Consider the following 7,914-nt stretch of genomic DNA (forward strand, 5'->3'; position numbering starts at 1 on the left):
CTAGCAGCATGGAGGCTAAGCAGTAGCCCAGCTCTTGTGCTGCATGAAAGATATTAAAATATGAAGGCTGTGTGTTTGTCCTTCATTCAGGAACATAAATCACTGAGGTTTGTAGCAAAACCCTCACTGGGATTAATTAATGAATTACTAATACTATACTGATTGGCCTAATATCCCAGGGAGACGTCCATTCTCTTGTCAACTCTCCTCCAAATTCATAAGACTACTGAAGTATATGGTTAAGCATCCCTCCCTCCACCCATATTTCCTGTTCTCAGAGATGTCTCAGCCAAACCAAGATGCCCTGAGAAGCCCACCAACACAGAGGGACCTCCATTCTCCCACAGCCTTCCTAAATCTCCAACAGACTAGAGACCCCTGAACTACACAGATTAGCTTGCCTTACCATACAATCTTTTCTGCCTGCTCTGACATCTGAATCGAGACAAGCTGCCCTAATCAACCTGCTATCCCAAGGGAACCTTCACTCTACTACTACCTCTCCTCCACCTTCATCAGACTTCTGAATCACACAGGTTAGATTCCCTTCCTCCAGGGATTGTCCCTGCTCTTGGAGACCTCTGACCCAGCCAAGATGCCTGGAGCAGCCTACTATGCTAGGGAGACCTACATTTTCCTGCCAACACTCCACCCACTGTCACTAGACATGAGCTTCCTGAATTGTACAATACTACAGGTCAAGAAACATACAGTCAAAGGATACCCATTAGAGGCATTCAACACCAGAAACATTGAGGTTCACCCCTCTCCCTATACCTACTAAAACAGGAACATCTAGGGACCAAAACCATCCAGATAGCTAAAGAGCAATGAAAGGACATGATCAACAGTAGCCAGGGCAATATGACATCTCCAAAGTATAGTTAACCGACTACAACAAGCCTTGGATATATTAGCAACCAAAACACATAAAATGACTTAAACCCAATAGTATAAAGATGATAGAGGCATTTAAAGAGGAAATGAATAAAAGTCTTAAGGAAATATAGGAAAATACAAACAAAACAAAATATATGTCTTCAGAGAGAAATCAAATCAACCCATTAAAGATTACAAGAAAATACAATTTAGCAGGTAAAGAAAATAAATAAAACTGTGTAAGACCTGATAGTAGAGATACAACCAATAAAGAAAACACAAACTGAGAAAATCCTGGAGATTGAAAACCTAGGAAAGAAAACAGGAAGAACATCACCAAGAGAATACAGGATATAAAAGAGAGAATCTTGGGTGTACAAGATACAATAGAAGAAAAGGAAGCATCAGTCAAATAAAATGCTAAAACTAAAAAATTCGTGTCACAAAACATCAAGGAAATCTGAGATATCATGAAAAGGCCTATCCTGAGAATAATAGAAATACAAGAAAGTGGATAGTAGCCCCTCCAAGCCCCCCAAAAGTATTCTCAACAGAATCATAGAAGATAATGTTCCCAATCTAAAGAAGAAATGCCTCTAAACATACACAAAGTTTTTAACACCAATTCAACAGGATCAGAAAAGAAAATCCTCCTAGCACATAATAAAACACAAAATCTATGGAACAAAGAACAAGTATTAAAAGTGGCAATGGAAATGGCCAGGTAGCTCACAAATAGCTGCTTAGAGAGTCAGAATTGCACCTAACTTCAAAACATAGACAGGAAAGGCTATAAGGACCTGCTCATATTCCTTGCAATCTCTAATTAACCACATGTACCAACTCAGAGACTACTGTTCCCAACAAACTCAATCACCAGAGATGGAGAAAACAAGATATTTCAAGACAAATCTAAATTCAAACATTACCTATACATAAACCAAACCCTATGGAAAATGATTGAAGGAAAACTCCAACACAAGAAAAAGAATTACATCTAAGAAAACTAAGGAAATAAGTACTTCTATATGTCCAAAATGAAGGAAAGCACATACACAAATATATATATATATATATATATATATATATATATATATATATATATATATACATATATACATGTAAATACACACACACATACACACACAAACATACTACCACCACCACCATCACCACCAACACTAAAAACACCAACACCAACACCACAACCACCACCATCACCACCACCAGCACCACCACCAACACCATAACATGAAATAGCAATCACAGGTCAGTAATAGCTCTCAATATCAATAGATTCAGTTCCACATTAAAAGGCACAGGCTAACAGAATGGATTCAAAACAGGATCTATTGCTCTGCTTCTTGCAAGAAACACACCTGAGCAGTAAAGACAGACACTACCTCAGAGTAAAGGGCTGGAAAAGCGTTTTGCAAGCAAATGGATCGAAGAAATAAGCTTGACTTATCTAATAATTAATATATTATTATCTATTAATAATTAAATTAAAATTTATTCTAATGAAATTAGAAATTTCTCTAACAAAATAGACTTTCAACCAAAATTAATCAAAAGAGACAGAGGACACTTCATTCACAAAAAAGAAAAACACTACCAAGATGATATCTCTATTCTGAATATCTATGCCAAAACCACAAGGGCATCCACATTTCTCAATGAAATATAGCTTAAATAGTAGACCAATTAATAGTGCAAGACTTAAACACCCCACACTCACAAACTGTCAGGACATCCAGAAAAAAACTAAACAAAGAAATAATAAAACTAATGAGCATTATGAATCAAATGTTCCTAACAGACATCTATAGAATACTTCACCCAAACACAAAAGAATATACCTTCTTCTTAGCACATTATGGATCCTCCTCCAAAATTTACCATATAGTCAGTCATAGAGAAAACTACAACAGATATTAAAAAATTGAAATAATGTCTTTTATTTTATGAGACCACCACAGAATTAAAGCAATATACATCAAACCGGTAGCCAACATCAAACTAAATGGAAAGATACTTGAAGCAATCCCACTAAAATCAGGGACTAGACAAGGCTGCCCTCTCTCTCCATATCTTTTCAATATAGTACTTGAAGTTCTAGCTATAGCAATTAGACAACATAAGGAGGTCCAAGTGATAAAAATTGGAAAGGAAGAGGTCAAACTATCACTGTTTGCAGATGGTATGATAATATACTTAAGTGATCCAAAAATCTACACCAGAGAACACCTACAGCTGATAAACAACTTCAGCAAAGTGGCTGGTTATAAAATCAAGTGAAGAAAATCAGTTGCCTTCCTATACTCAAAGGATAAGCAGGCTGAGAAAGAAGTTAGGGAAATGACACCCTTCATAATAGCCACTAACAATTTTCTTTCTTTCTATTCCATATAATGCAGACATAATCAAACACATATTGAAGCTTCAAAGACAAGCAAAACCATGCTCATCTGCATCTTACTCTAGGAGCCTGTCACAGCACAATGGAATAAATGAAGGTACACGTGATGTCCTAGTTGTTAGCCACACAAAGATTCATAGGACATATTCCGGGGGCATCTTTGCATGTTGGGTGGAGTCACAGTTTCCTTTGGTTCTGACCAAATAGATCAAGTTGCAACACACACACACACACACACACACACACACACACACACACACACACACACATCTATATGGGAAATAAATCAAATGGTCCACATTGCATGATCTTGTGCATAAACAATTGTAACTAACAGCTGTATGCCCATTTGGATGGTTTTGTTCCCACCCATCCCATAGAAGAAGAAATACTAATTGGGTTACCTGTGAAGTCTAAAGGTTGATAATAAAAGCAAAGTATAGAATAGAACTTATCAGAAACAGTGTTGTAGATTAAGCTTGGGAAATGTTTTATTAATGGGAGTAAGGGAATATATATTCTGGTACTTACTTTGTTTTGTTAGTTTTGTTTTGCTTTGGTTTGTTTCACGTTGTGTTGCAAGATATTTACTATCCAATCACATTGAGGTAGTGAGAGGTCAGTGATTGTAGAGGAGAAAGGAGGAGAAGCAAAGGGAAGTGAGGTGTGAAGAGAGGGAGAGAGGCTCAGTGAACCAGATGAGCAGAGGAAGAGAGAGACACAGATATCCAGATGGCTTCAGATGTATTTATGGTGTTTTGGAGAGGTTAGAAATACAGGGATGAGACTTTATCATTTTCAATTAGCACTATAAAATTGGGAGTTTAATATACATAAAGATATTTGGTTAAGTTGGTGGGATTCAAAAAATAGCATAGTGTGCTGAGAGGGAGAAATGAGGGTAGAAATAGTGAAAGAGTTTTAAGAAAGAGAATAGGGGTGGATTTGAATGAAACAAATTATATAGTACACATATAAATTTCTCAAACTACAAAAAATCATGTATAGTATATTTCATAATACATTCAAGAACTTTTCATATTCTAAGAATAACTAGACAATAAATAATTGAGATTATTTTTGTGCTCATAAGGTTGTTTGGATCACCACACTCATAAATATGTATACACATCCCAAGCTATGCACCAAAAGAAATGAAACATTATAAATTCCAGTTACTCCAACTTTTACAGAAATTAGAGAAAAGTATTTCTGATGATTAATAAATTCTTTCAACTTCTAATATTTATTGGAACCTTTCAGAATTCTGTAGATGTTTATATATATATATATATATATCTTTTCTGAATTTTTGTTTTATTAAATTGTATTTAAAATTTATTTTATACAATCTATGTTCCTCGTGTTTTTTATGACTTCTTTATTTGAGGGGGTGGTTATTTCATTTTGTATTGATAGTAGATGTCTTACTGATCTTTGTTCATCTTACATTTGTATTTCTAGAAATAAAAAGTCAGTGATTGTTGTATCATACATAGAAAAGCTTCACTTCTATATTATGTGTTTATTTTGACCATGTGTACCTTTTTATTTCATGTGTCAGCTTTCTATACTCTTTGAATACTTGTGTGTCTTTTGATCTCACTTCATACATCACCTAACATCACCCTTTCTAAATGCTAGTCCTTCACTTGGAGTGATTACAGATATATATGAATTTGTTAGAGTCCAACATTCGCACAAAAGGGAATCTGGGTCTTCACACTTAGAATTAGACTTCACATGACTATCCACTGCCTTGAAAGAAATACAGTATGATTCTGGTGGCTTGTCCATCATACTTTCTTTCTAATACTTTGACATAATATTATATATATATATATATATATATATATATATGTGTGTGTGTGTGTGTGTGTGTGTGTGTGTGTGTGTGTGTGTGTGTGTGTGTGTGTAATATTGTGGTACTCATGGATCACAGCATGATACAGGCACTAGAACACTAAAGTGAGGGATGACAATGAGAAAATATTTCAATGTTCAAGAATGTGGGTATTATTCTCATTACATTGTAAGGATATAGAATAACCTAGGGAAAAAAAAAAACTGTCGGCCCGTAAGAGAGTGGGACTTCTAACTTGGCTTAACTAAGATGGGTCATACTTCCTAAATGTGGGTGGCACCAATCTGTGGAAAGACTGCATAAAAATGAAGAATGCAAGCTGAACAACAGAATTGACCTCTCTCTCCTAAATGACTGTGAATGCAAGCCATTTCAGGTTCCTACCTGCATCCCTACTTGGCCTTGATGTGCAAGAGCAAATAGCATTTATTCTGTTAATATTATTAGGTATTACATCATGGTGATGAGAAAAATAAGAAATTCATAGACAATTCTGAAGCTGTTAACATGAAAATGTGATAATGTATGTCCAAAGAAACATCATGGTGTCTTAATTAGAGCAACATCATTCTGTAATGTACTCTCCTATTCATTCACCTTCCAGCAGGTTGGACTTATAAATTAAAATAATCACCTTCCTTAGGGCATTTAATTGGCTGTTTTTTTTCTGAGACAATAACCATTCACGTAACATAGCTCCCTTATTAACTTTCTCGGGGTCTCTTTTTACTTCTTGCATACTTTTTCTCCCCTAAATACTAAGGGCAATACAGATGATACACACACAGAGACACATACACACACACACACACACACACACACACACACACACACACACACACACACATATATATATATATATATATATATATATATATATATATATACACACATATATACATTTATAGAGAGCTTTGTTTTCTTTCATAGTAACTGTCACCAACAGACATCTAACTGACATGATCATTTTAAATATTTGTTTTTATTTGCTTGTGTTATTTCATTTTATTTGATTTAAAAAAAAAACAGTTGAAGTCTACACAGATCATTTACTGCCTGGACATTGCCTCTGGCATTATCATAATTAATTTATATTCCCCAAATAGAGGAGATATATAGCACTCAAAACCACGAACTTTTTTTTTCTTAAATTCTGAGTGTGGTAAGCGGTGTTTAAATCCTTCATGGAATTGTTATGGCACATTGCAGATTTCATTGATATTTTAAGTCTTACTCTTCAATCTTGGATAGAGGATATATCCAAGATTTGGTTTTGTCAGGATATGTCCAAGACAAGCTGGGTTTGTCTAAGCATGTGCAGATGTGTCAAATATTTTCTTTTTGTTGTTGTTGTTTTTTTCAAGACAGGGTTTCTCTGTGTAGCCCTGGCTGTCCTGGAACTCATTATGTAGACCAGAATGGCCTCAAACTCAGAAATCCTCCTGCCTCTGCTTTGCAATTGCTGGAATTAATGGCATTTTCATTCTATCTCCTTTTTATTAGTCACAGGAATTAAATGGGGTATGAGAACAACTCACAAATTTCACATTTTATCCTTCTGGGAATTTCAAAGAACCCAAGACTCCAGCCTTTCTTCTTTACATTGTTCTTGGCCCTGTACTTGGGCACCATGCTTGGAAACCTGCTCATGTTCCTAGCAACAATTTCAAGATTCCATCTGTATAAAACTATGTACTTCTTCCTCTCCAACCTATCCATCATGGATGCGTGCTTCACTTCTAAAAGTGTCCCAAAGACGTTGGTAAATATAAACACAAAAAGTAACATCATCACATATAAAAACTGCATTTCCCAAATGCATTTCTTCATACTCTTTGCAGGGCTTGAAATATTTCTGCTGATTTTGATGGCCTATGACAGGTATGTGGCCATCTGTCAGCCCCTCCATTATACTACCATCATGAACCCCCAACTCTGTTTGCTGATGGCCCTAGCATCTTAGATCATGAATGTCTTCTACTCCACAACACAAAGCTTAATGACATTACGGCTGAACTTCTACACATAATTGGAAATCCCACAGTTCTTCTGTGAACTTAATCAAGAGATGCAAAATACTTGCTTTGATGCCCATTCCAATGATCTGGTGGTTTATTTTTCAGTATTTCTGTGGGATTGTTGTCCCCTGATTGGAATACTTTACTCTTACTCCAAGATATTTTCCTTGCTACATGCCATCTCATCACTGCTGGGGAAGTACAAAACACTTCCTACATGTGTGTCTCACTTGTTAGTTGTCTTTTAAATTTATTGCATAGGACAGAGTGTTTACCTCAGTTCTGCTTTAACAACAAATTCAGTCAAATGCAAGAGCCTCTGTTATGTATAGTGTGGTCACACCCATGATCTACTCCCTTCTGCCTTAGGAATAAAGATTTAGAGAGGGTTCTGAGAAGAATGTTAGGCTGGAAGAAAGAAAGGAATCCTTTACTAAGATGCTAAGCATTATTATATGTCTACGATAACACTGCACATTGCTCTCTGCTGGGACCTTGAAAATAAAACCATATTCTTCTGTCTTATTGAGGGTTTCTCATTTTCTGATTTCAACTTCTTTATACAATTCAATCATATGATCTACTTTATTAGCTTCTCCATGCACTATGACATATATTCTTCTCCATCTTTCCCAACATTTAAAAATATTTTGATCAAGAAATACTCACAAATCCACTCATCAAAGAGAGAAATGCTTAGATATAATTTCATTGATAGGAACATGTGTCAGATT

The 7,914-nt window shown here is 35.6% G+C and overlaps 1 pseudogene; it reads left to right on the plus strand.

Annotated features, from left to right (window-relative positions):
* Positions 1-6,678: 6,678 nt before the first annotated feature.
* Positions 6,679-7,625, plus strand: LOC127672479 (olfactory receptor 7A5-like; annotated as a pseudogene).
* The last annotated feature ends 289 nt before the right edge of the window (positions 7,626-7,914 follow it).

The sequence above is a fragment of the Apodemus sylvaticus genome, chromosome 22 (genome assembly GCF_947179515.1).
Source record: "Apodemus sylvaticus chromosome 22, mApoSyl1.1, whole genome shotgun sequence".
Taxonomy (NCBI): domain Eukaryota; kingdom Metazoa; phylum Chordata; class Mammalia; order Rodentia; family Muridae; genus Apodemus; species Apodemus sylvaticus.